This window comes from Arvicola amphibius, chromosome 5 (genome assembly GCF_903992535.2).
Source record: "Arvicola amphibius chromosome 5, mArvAmp1.2, whole genome shotgun sequence".
NCBI lineage: Eukaryota > Metazoa > Chordata > Mammalia > Rodentia > Cricetidae > Arvicola > Arvicola amphibius.
The window spans coordinates 142,691,799-142,701,681 of NC_052051.1; positions in this window are offsets into that span (position 1 = coordinate 142,691,799).

Consider the following 9,883-nt stretch of genomic DNA (forward strand, 5'->3'; position numbering starts at 1 on the left):
CATGTTAAGTGTAGAGCATACATTCAGTTAAGGTGGACAAAAAAAAAAGAAAGAAAGAAAACAAAAACAACAACAACAACAACAAACCGTAGGATCCTCTTAATTCTAATGCTTGCTAGAAGAGAAACAGGTGTTGGAATACAAAATTATATTACCATATAAAGGTGTTTTATGGAAACAAGTGTGCAGAGCTAATGAATGCAGAGTGCCATTATTGTGGCAGAGACAAAGGAAGGGAAAGGCACCCACCGAAGGTTGTCTGGATGGGTGACGCTGAGTTGGATCTGGAGGGATGGAAGACCACAAGAGGGGAATCGAGTTTTATTTAGAAGAACCTATATCCAGACGGTGAACTCAAAGAATACTTAAGAAAGAACCTATCCAGACAGTGAACTCACAGAATCCTTATGAAACCACAAGAAATGCAGTGTACAGAAACAGCCGAAACTTAGAAACAGCCAAAACTTGGAAAGCTGCCTTGCATACTTACCTTTCTTCCATTTTTTTCCAGCCTTGTTATCCCTGTGCCGATCGTGTCCCTGTGAAATAATCCCTGAATGATTCCGTGGTAGTTTTTGACTTAGACAAGGTGGCTAATCTCTGTTGACGCGGAGGTCCCAAACTGAAGCCCATTCTGGGCGCGACTGCTGGCCAAGGGTGCAGGCACACAGCACCGCTCCTCTCACCGTAATTGCTGGAGCCAAACCGATGTGACCCACTTAGCCGCACCTGCCTCAGCAGATAGAGCCTTGATGTTTTAAGGAAACTAAACCTGGCAGTAAACTTTATGGCACTTTCACCGTGTTTAATTTAGAGTTCTGAGGAGTCTAGCTTGCTTTCTAACATCTCTTGTTGGGCAATACAGCACGAGTCTGTTTATTTGCTTTACTCATCAAGGTGCTGCGCTAACTTACTGGAATGAGGCAGGCATTTTTTACTTCAGCGGGAATGCCTGGAGATGCCCGGATGAAGAAGCAGGGCCATTGGGAGTCTTCCTGTTATTCCTTCTAGCATTTTTTAGGGAACTTTGGATAAGCACATAGCAGTTTTGCTCTAAGTAAAAGGAAAATGGCTCTGAATCATTTGATATAAAATAATTACAGGAGATTAGCATCTATAATTTGTCTCAATAATATTTGTTGTCTTATGGACTGCATGTCACCCCTACAAGCTGTTTTTGGAAAAACATGCGTTTAAATTATTTTCAAAGCTCAGCAGGGTGGGTGCCAAGGTCCTACATAAACACACTTGATTATTATTTTTTTACTTCTCGTTGACTTTTATCTCTCTATGTAGTTTAGAACCCAGCAGGTAGTTCTTTAAATAAACAGGAAACTTTCCCACACATTCAGGCACATGTTCCTGCATGTGCTCACACCCACAACAAACAACAGAAAGCCCTCTTTATCCACCACTATAAGCTGATATGCCTTAAAAGATGATGTGTCCTTTTTCCTCTCTCTAGCCGGTAACCTAGTTCTGGGAAGGATTAGTTTTTTTTGCAAGAGGCTCTGGTATGATGTCTTCTCGGGGTGGTTGTTTTGTTTTGCCTGAAATAAGGTTGATTCCCCAAATGTGACTGATAATTTTCTCATGGAAACATGTTTCAGATTGTACTGCACCATACTGAAAGCGAAGAAGGGCCAGTTAATATCTGACTTCACAATTACCTTCACAATTCTTAGCTTAGCTTGCAGGCAACATTTAAGCTATCAGCTGTATTCCTTGACATGCTGGAATTTAGGGAAGAATCAGAAAGATGGAGCAGACCCTTAGACCCCCAACTTGAGACCATCAAGGGCTTTTAGGTTCCCTTAGCAAAGACACAATCAGACTCACTGTTTCTTCTCTTCCTTCTTTTCTTCCCACACTGTTCACTTCCTCCCAAGTGCAGTTCACACAAATCCGTTTTGCTGCCTTTATCACAAGCACCCAGTGACTCTCTTAGCATTCCTATCAGCCTGTAGAAGTTATGTTTCCAACTTAAGACACACACACTTCCACCTCTTCTCATCCTCACAATTGAACGGAACCACCTTGATATGAAGAAATTGTTGCCATCTAATTCTGAATCAGTCGTATCATATATATATATATATATACGTATATATATATACGTATATATATATATATATATATATATATATATATTTGCTGCTGCTGGCCACGTGGGACTGTCACTTGTGTGTGGGGGGTGTATGCGTCAGGGGGTCTACTCAACCTATTGCTTAGAACTTGTATTTTTGTGGGTTTTGGTGGGGGTAGTGGATTTTTTTGAGAACAAAGATGGAAGATATTATGAGATACTGAAGAATAGAAAAATTATTGATGTGGAAGAAAGAATAAAAAAAGCAAGCCTTTCTTATATGAGTTTCAGGCATCCCGTACTCCATGCCATGGCAAGAGCCAGCAGAAGGAACAATGAGAAGCAGAATCGTACACTTATCCCATCCACAGTGATATCCATTGACCCATCCACAATGGTATCCATTGTCCCATTCACAGTGGTATCCTTTATCCCATCTACAGTGGAATCCTTTATCCCACCCACAGTGGTATCCTTTATCTAGCTGCAGACTGATGGACCATATCCAAGGAAGGGAAGTTGAGATTTTGGTTTGTCTCAAACTCAATGCATTTGGTACACTGTATATTTACGGATATTCCATCTAGGTCCTGGTACTGCTTTCCATAGCATCATAAATGCCTGCCTGTGACTACCATCCTGTAGAATCTCTAGACACATATTCTCTCCAGTCAGCCTTGTCTGGGAAGACAATGTCCCCAAACTGCTACACTGGAGATTTTTTCCCTGATTCTAATGAACCCAGTGTGCATTAACTCAAGGAGAAACCACTTAAATCTGTTTCCTCCTGGGCTCTCTACTATCTTACTATACTCTCTGCTGAGCATCCCACAGATGCTATACCCCATACAACTCCCATTCTCATGCCAACTAAAGCGGTGTGTGTGTGTGTGTGTGTGTGTGTGTGTGTGTGTGTGTGTGTTTAAGAGAGAGAGAGAGTTACTATGGTTCTAGGTACGTAGCTTCTGACTCTGTCACATCCCCAACACAACAGCAACCACAAAAGCCCTAATTTAGTAGGCCACTCTATAAACACATGACAAATAGTCACTTCCATAAACCCCAAGCAACCCCAGCTGCATTAAACTGATGACCCGAGAAATCTGGTATTCTGTTATCATATAGGATACAGCCCAATATCAACACTTGGAAGGGAAAACATGTGTGAGAGAGGCACTGGAGTGCCTGCCAAGCAAGGGGATAAAGGCTAAATAAGCAGCTGGTGATTTAAGACAGAGATACAGGAAACATGGGGTCAGTGACTCCTGAATGTCTGTTCTTGCAATAGGCAGAGGAAGCTGACAGAAGGGTTCTCATAACACTGCAAGCTACTCCTTTTACACAGTAAATCACTGAACTATGTGTTTCACAATCTTCTGTGACTATAAAGCCTCTGACTGGGGACACAGCATCGAGTTTCAGAATCATTTCATAATCTGGCTCAGCTCAGCCCTGTGCAGCTCAAGTCCTCAGTGCAGACCGGACTATGTACTAAGAAAGGGATGGGGCTGAAAGGGTTCCTTCCAAGAACCAAAGACTGTCTATCAAAAATTCCCTCACCAAGCAGCAGTCCCCTTTTGAGCTCTTGGTGTTCTTGGTGGGGGCTGTCCAGGAGACTTCTAATGAATTAAAGGTCATTGCTATTGCCCTTGGTTGACCCCAGAGGTGTTAGGTAAATTTCTATTGCAGCTCTGATATCTATGAATTATCTATGAATCACATGACTAGGATGCACTAGTGGCACACGTATCCTAGTGAAAACAAGCAGTTCTCTAATTGGACTAAAGACCCACTCAACAAGAGGGAATTCACGTCTGGTACTAGAACTCTAGCTCACTGCCCAGGGCGAGTGAAGTCCCGGAGGACAACCACCACTGTTCAACCAGCATAATCCATAACTGCATTCTAAACAAATGCCCTTGCCGAGCGGTGGTGGCGTACTCGGGAGGCAGAGGCAGGCGGATCTCTGTGAGTTAGAGGCCAGCCTGGTCTACAAGAGCTAGTTCCAGGACAGGCTCTAAAAAAGCTGCAGAGAAACCCTGTCTCGAAAAAAAAAAAACAAAAAACAACAACAACAACAACAACAACAAAAAAAAAACAAATGCCCCTATACCCATGGAATAATCAAAGAAACTTCTCTTTGCGACAGATGGAGACCATCACAGAAAACCACGGTCATTCAAAAGGCAGAGTTATGGAGCCCAGTCTCAAGTCACACATGGACAACACAACTGTCACACCCAGGCATCAGGGATCCTTTCAGAAGAGAGGAGAGGATGCCTGTGAGAGCCAGAGAGCCCGGAGCTGGGCTGTGCGATGCGTCTCCTAGGAAGGTCAGAAGTGATAGCCAAGGAGTCTCACCAACGTGACTGTTTAAACATGAGCCTAACAAGAACAACAATAGACATGCGAACAAGGACATGGAAAGTTCAGGAGTTCTCAACCTTATACAAAGAGCATCACGCCACTAAGGAGTGCTGAGAATGGGAGAAATAGTCTTTCTTAGGGAAGAACATACCTACCAATTGGTTATACAATAATGAATAGCTCCAAAAACACACATAAAAGTAACATACAGATTGAGCAGGTTGTACTTAGTAATATATGTATATAAATATACATGCATGTATGTAACTACAATTAATGCAAAAGAACTCATGAATTTTAAAGAGAATAAGGAGAGGTATATGGGAGGGGTTGAAGAGAGGAAAAGATGGGGAAAATAATGCAATTATATTATAATCGCAAAAAACAACAACAAAAAACCCTCTAAAATCATGTATATTTTCCACATTTTCTGTATCTGTTCCTTTGTTGATAGACATCTAGCCTGGTTCCATTTCTGGGTTATTTATTGTGATAAATATGGATGCACAATTAAAAACAAAACAAAAACCAAAAACCCCAAATAAAACAAAGCAAAAAAGAGAGAAAGAGATGGCCCTATCTGTTTCTTCTCTCAAAGTATCAGCATATCTGTAGAAGCAAAGAATGAAGACGCCTACTTATGAAATGACTAAGGACACTGTCATGTGACACAGGCTGTTCTGGAGCCATAGGAAAAGAGGATGTTTGGGATAAGCCTTGAGTACCACGTAGAATTTAACCAAATAGAGCTGGGGTGAAGGGTGTTGGGTAAGGTTCAGAAAGGATGTTTGAGGATGGAGTCACGGTCTGATAGAAGGTAGTGCTCATAAAATTTCATGGTGTGATTGAGAAATAGTGAGTAGTCTGATATAACTTGTATAGCATATTAAGAGACAGGCTACGATCATTTTCAGGTTCTAGAGGCGTGTGGGGAGCCCCGAGTGGCATGCCAATAGCTTAACTTTCTGAATGATTGAGAAATGTATTCTCTCAATGGGTATTTATGGAAGACATGCTGTATAAATCATGGCATAATGGTTACAATGGTGAATCTAAGAGATGAATTGGCATCTCCAATGGGGTGTATAGTCTAGGAAGGCAGCTAGGCCACTAAAAGGTAGACAAGTAAGTTAGGAGATAATTTGAAAGAGACATAGTTTCTGGGCAGAGCGATGTGAAAGAGACAGAGTAGGATGGTCAAGAGTGACCTCCATAGCGATGTGACAGTTTCTCTGAGATGTCACTTCTGAGAGGTTAGTTGTGCAAAACTGCAGGGAAAGATGGTGCCACATAAATAGGAAAAACAGTAGCAACAACAACAACCACAACAATAGCAAGAGCAACAAGACTTTAGAGGGAAGAATGAATGTGGTAAGTCTAAGGAACAAAAGTCTACAAAGTCCATGTCCCAGAAGGTGAAACAGCATTGGTCTGAGTCATGGGCACCACTGGGTTTGAACAGAAGGTGATATTCTTGGCTTGTGTTTGAGGTTTATGTTTGTGGAATGAAGTTTGAATTCTGTGTCAAGAGGAGGAATAGGATAAACAAAGAGAACTCCAAAGGTCTTAGATTGAACAAATAGTTGTGTTGTTTGTGCAACTGGAAAGAGGAGAAGAGAGACCGAGTTAGGAGGTACATTTAGAGTGCTTTGTTCAGGTAGGGTTATTAAACTTGAGCTGCTTATTGATTGTCTGGATGGTGATGTCATGAACATGGCTATCAGGACAGCTGTGGTTCTGACCTCAGGAGAAGTTAAAAAATTACAAAGGAAATTAGCTCAGATGAAGAAAAAATGGGCAATAAAGTAAGCTTTCCTTTGTAAAAAACAAACAAACCATAGTCTCTCTCTCTCTCTCTCTCTCATCCTCCTCACGCTCGTCATCTCTCTCTCTCTCTCTCTCTCTCTCTCTCTCTCTCTCTCTCTCTCTCTCCCTCCCTCTCTTTCTCTCTGCTGAAGGATTATTAACTGTATTAAATACTCCATAAATATTGACGTCTTTATAAAAAGGATTGCTTAATCCCCAGACAAATATTCTAAGCTTCAAAGCAACATTATTTTGGTAAGGAAAAATCTAAAGGAAGGCTGAAGAGATGATCGGGTGTTAAGAGCACTGGTTGCTCTTCCATAAGACCCAGGTTCGGTTCCCAGCACCCACATGGTGGTGGTCTGTGACTTTAGTTCCAGAAGATCCAGTGCCCTCTTTTGACCTCTGGTATGGGACTCATGCATGCATGTAAAATAACACAAATCTTTAAAATCTTATAAAAATGAAAATATTGAGTGTTTTGTAAATGCCCAGGAAGGTGTACATTCCAATGCCGGTCTTAACTTCTATGGATTTATCTTACTTTGGTGAGATACAGGGATATCTGTTAGGTCAGTGAGGTCTTGTTACAGACTTTGGACATTTTTTAATATAAAAGTCAATTGGTACTACTTATAAACTTGTTTAAAGTTACAAAATTCATGTCAATAAAGGACTAGAACAATCCACTGTCCATTAATGGCTCACAAAGAAAGGACTTGTTTTTTGAACTAAAGGCAAAATCAGCTCAAATAAACACTGCTAGGAGATGGTCACAGAGAGGAGAATTCTAATCAGAAGAAATTTAATGTTCCGCACTAAATTTTGTGTTTTCATTGTGGAAAATATTATTGATAATTTATGATCTATTCTGAGCTTATTAAACAAAAGACCATAAGTATGCCAGACTAACCATTATAAGGTTGATAAAATCCAAAACGAACATTTCCGTTTGTGTCTTCTGATTTTCTAATTATTGGTCCTGTTAATTCGTGTAGAGAAAATGATTGACGAATATTGCCAACATGCTCTAGGGGAACAGATAATGCCATGTTAAGGCTCCGTAAAGCTGAGACTATCATAGAAATGATTTGTCCATGCTTGATAATAATTACACAAGCAATAATAAGCTTTTTCATCTGAAATTTATTAGTTCTTCAATCGCCAAGTGAAATCTTTCAAAGGATTCTTTATTCAGCTGAGATGCTGTCTTGCAAGATGTGCAAATGAGGATGAAATAAGGCCCAAGAATGCGGTCAGGGAGACTGAGATGGAATAAGCAGACCAAAAAATATTGAACCAGAATGTAATGCATGAACTGAGGTACATCTGGTGGGTGCGCATGCCATTGCTCTGTGCTAGAAACCATTATAAACCATTTGAGGTGATCAAAAAATTGCTGCCCAGGTGCAGCCGTTTATATTTTGAAAATGAAATAAATCTAGTGGATACCGTGGACGAAGAACTTGCAAAATCTTATTAGAAAAATAAATCTGTTTTGAGTTAGAAGAGTGAAAAAACCTAACAAATTACAGGAGTAGAAGCGTTGCAAAGCTCAATACATTCATGTTTATTCAATAATCACACACATGTTCCATTAAGAAATGCAGGAAAAGAGTGCAATAAATATTGACTTTCACAGCAAAATGTAGAAGTATATGTGCAAAGAATAATGAATCTTTTTCTTAGCAGTTTGAGAAAAACAGAAACTTTGAGCCATTTACGCAGGTTGAAAAATAAGAAAGCTGTTCTGTTGATTAACAAACGGAATATTACAACTTAGTTTATAGAGATTTTTCATTGAGTTTTAGAAAATCTAGTTTGTATTTGGTTCTTTCTTCAACATAGGAAATCATGGGATAAGACCAGAGCTCAGATCTTTTTGTTTTGAAGGCGGGTGGGTGGGTGGGTAGGTGGGTGGATATTACTTCCATGAGTGCTTTGCATGTTTAGACTGTAAATAGAAACCCTGGTATTTTCTAAATATTCCTTGGCAACATTTCTGGCCAGGAGAAATCCCGTGAAAAGTAACCTTAGGGGCACACTTGGATGGGAATATAATCACAAAGAATTCTCTGGGAAATGCTAATGGTCTGCTGCTGATCAGAGCGCAGTTTGGACCAATCTTAGAGGATGTGGATCAAAGGTCTTTAAGTCAGGGTGTCTCCACTTTCCTAATGCTATGATCCATAAATACAGTTCCTTATGTTGTGGTGACCCCTCAGCTACAAAATTACTTTCGGTGCTACTTCCTAACTGTAATTTTGCTACTGTTATGAATTGTAATGTAAGCGTCTGTGTTTTCTGGTAGTCTTAGGCGAGCCCTGTGAAAGGGTTGCAACCCCACAGGTTGAGAACCACTGCTTTAAGGTGTCTGTGGCCATTTTTCCATTAGTTACCAGGGATCCTAGACAAATAAACAGAGACAGATAACAACTTTCATGCAATTGATATTTCATACAATATCATGGTGTTGATACTATGTTATTTATAACTATAAAAACTTGGGATTGATCCAAATTTGCTCTCAACATTATAAGATCATGCAGTGATACTTGGTAGACTGTTTTGAGAACCATGGGCAAATGTGCCATCCCGTCATCAGTCTGTAAGTGGTGTATGTTTACTCGCTTATGTAATGCCTTGCTAAACAAGAGGATAAAAATGTGTAATTACAGTGATATGAGTTGTTCTCCATAGTACTTGATTCAATTTGTTTATCTGCAACCGGACAGGAAAAAATAAGTAGAAGACTGGAAGGGAAGTATGTAAATAACATTAACCACTTAATTCTTCACGAAATACTTGTGCATGAGACAAATGCTTCCATCAAGCAATATATGTCAGTAATCACTTTTGTACTCAGAAAGGAAATACCTAATAATTATTATTGGGGGTGGGAGAGAACATCCAAGGGAATGGTTCTACCATAATGATTGGGAAAATTAGGCTTCTCTTCTTCTGCGTCAGTTGGGAAGGTGTGTGAGGCTTCCCTAAAGTCTCCACTTGGCCAACAGTAGAACATCCGAGTGGAGGATCTGGGTCAAGAGCTCTAAATGCTGTGCACTAGTTGGATCTAAAAGGTACCCTTGGAACTCAAGCGGAAGGATCTAATCTCTGGAAGGAACCAGTCTGCTGTGTGATTCCTGGTGGGACCACTGAACGGCAGCCTTAACCTCTAAACCCCTGCAGTGCCAAGTTTCCTCCAGCCTCCCTACTGATTTCTGAAGAGTTCCCAGAGTTATCGTCAACTTGGTGGGGCATAGCACAGTAAGAGAAATGGGCCCTAGGTTTTTCTGGGTGCCTAGCAAATACAAACCCTATCACTTGCCCTCAACGTTAGAAGATCATATAATGATGCTTGGTAAATTGCTTTGAGATCCACAGGCGTGTGAGCCAGTCCATTACCAGTCTTTAATCAGTATTTCTACTCACTCATGTAAAAACCATTGAAAGCCATTGATCCTGAACTTTATGCAGTTATCAGCAAGAGGAGCTGGAAGAGTTTAGGTGGCAAAACCTCAACAAACTCACGGGATAAACAACTGTGATTACACTGGGCTGGAAACCCAAGGCAAACTCTTATTTATTATGACCAGAAAGAAATGTTGTCTTTCTTTCTGA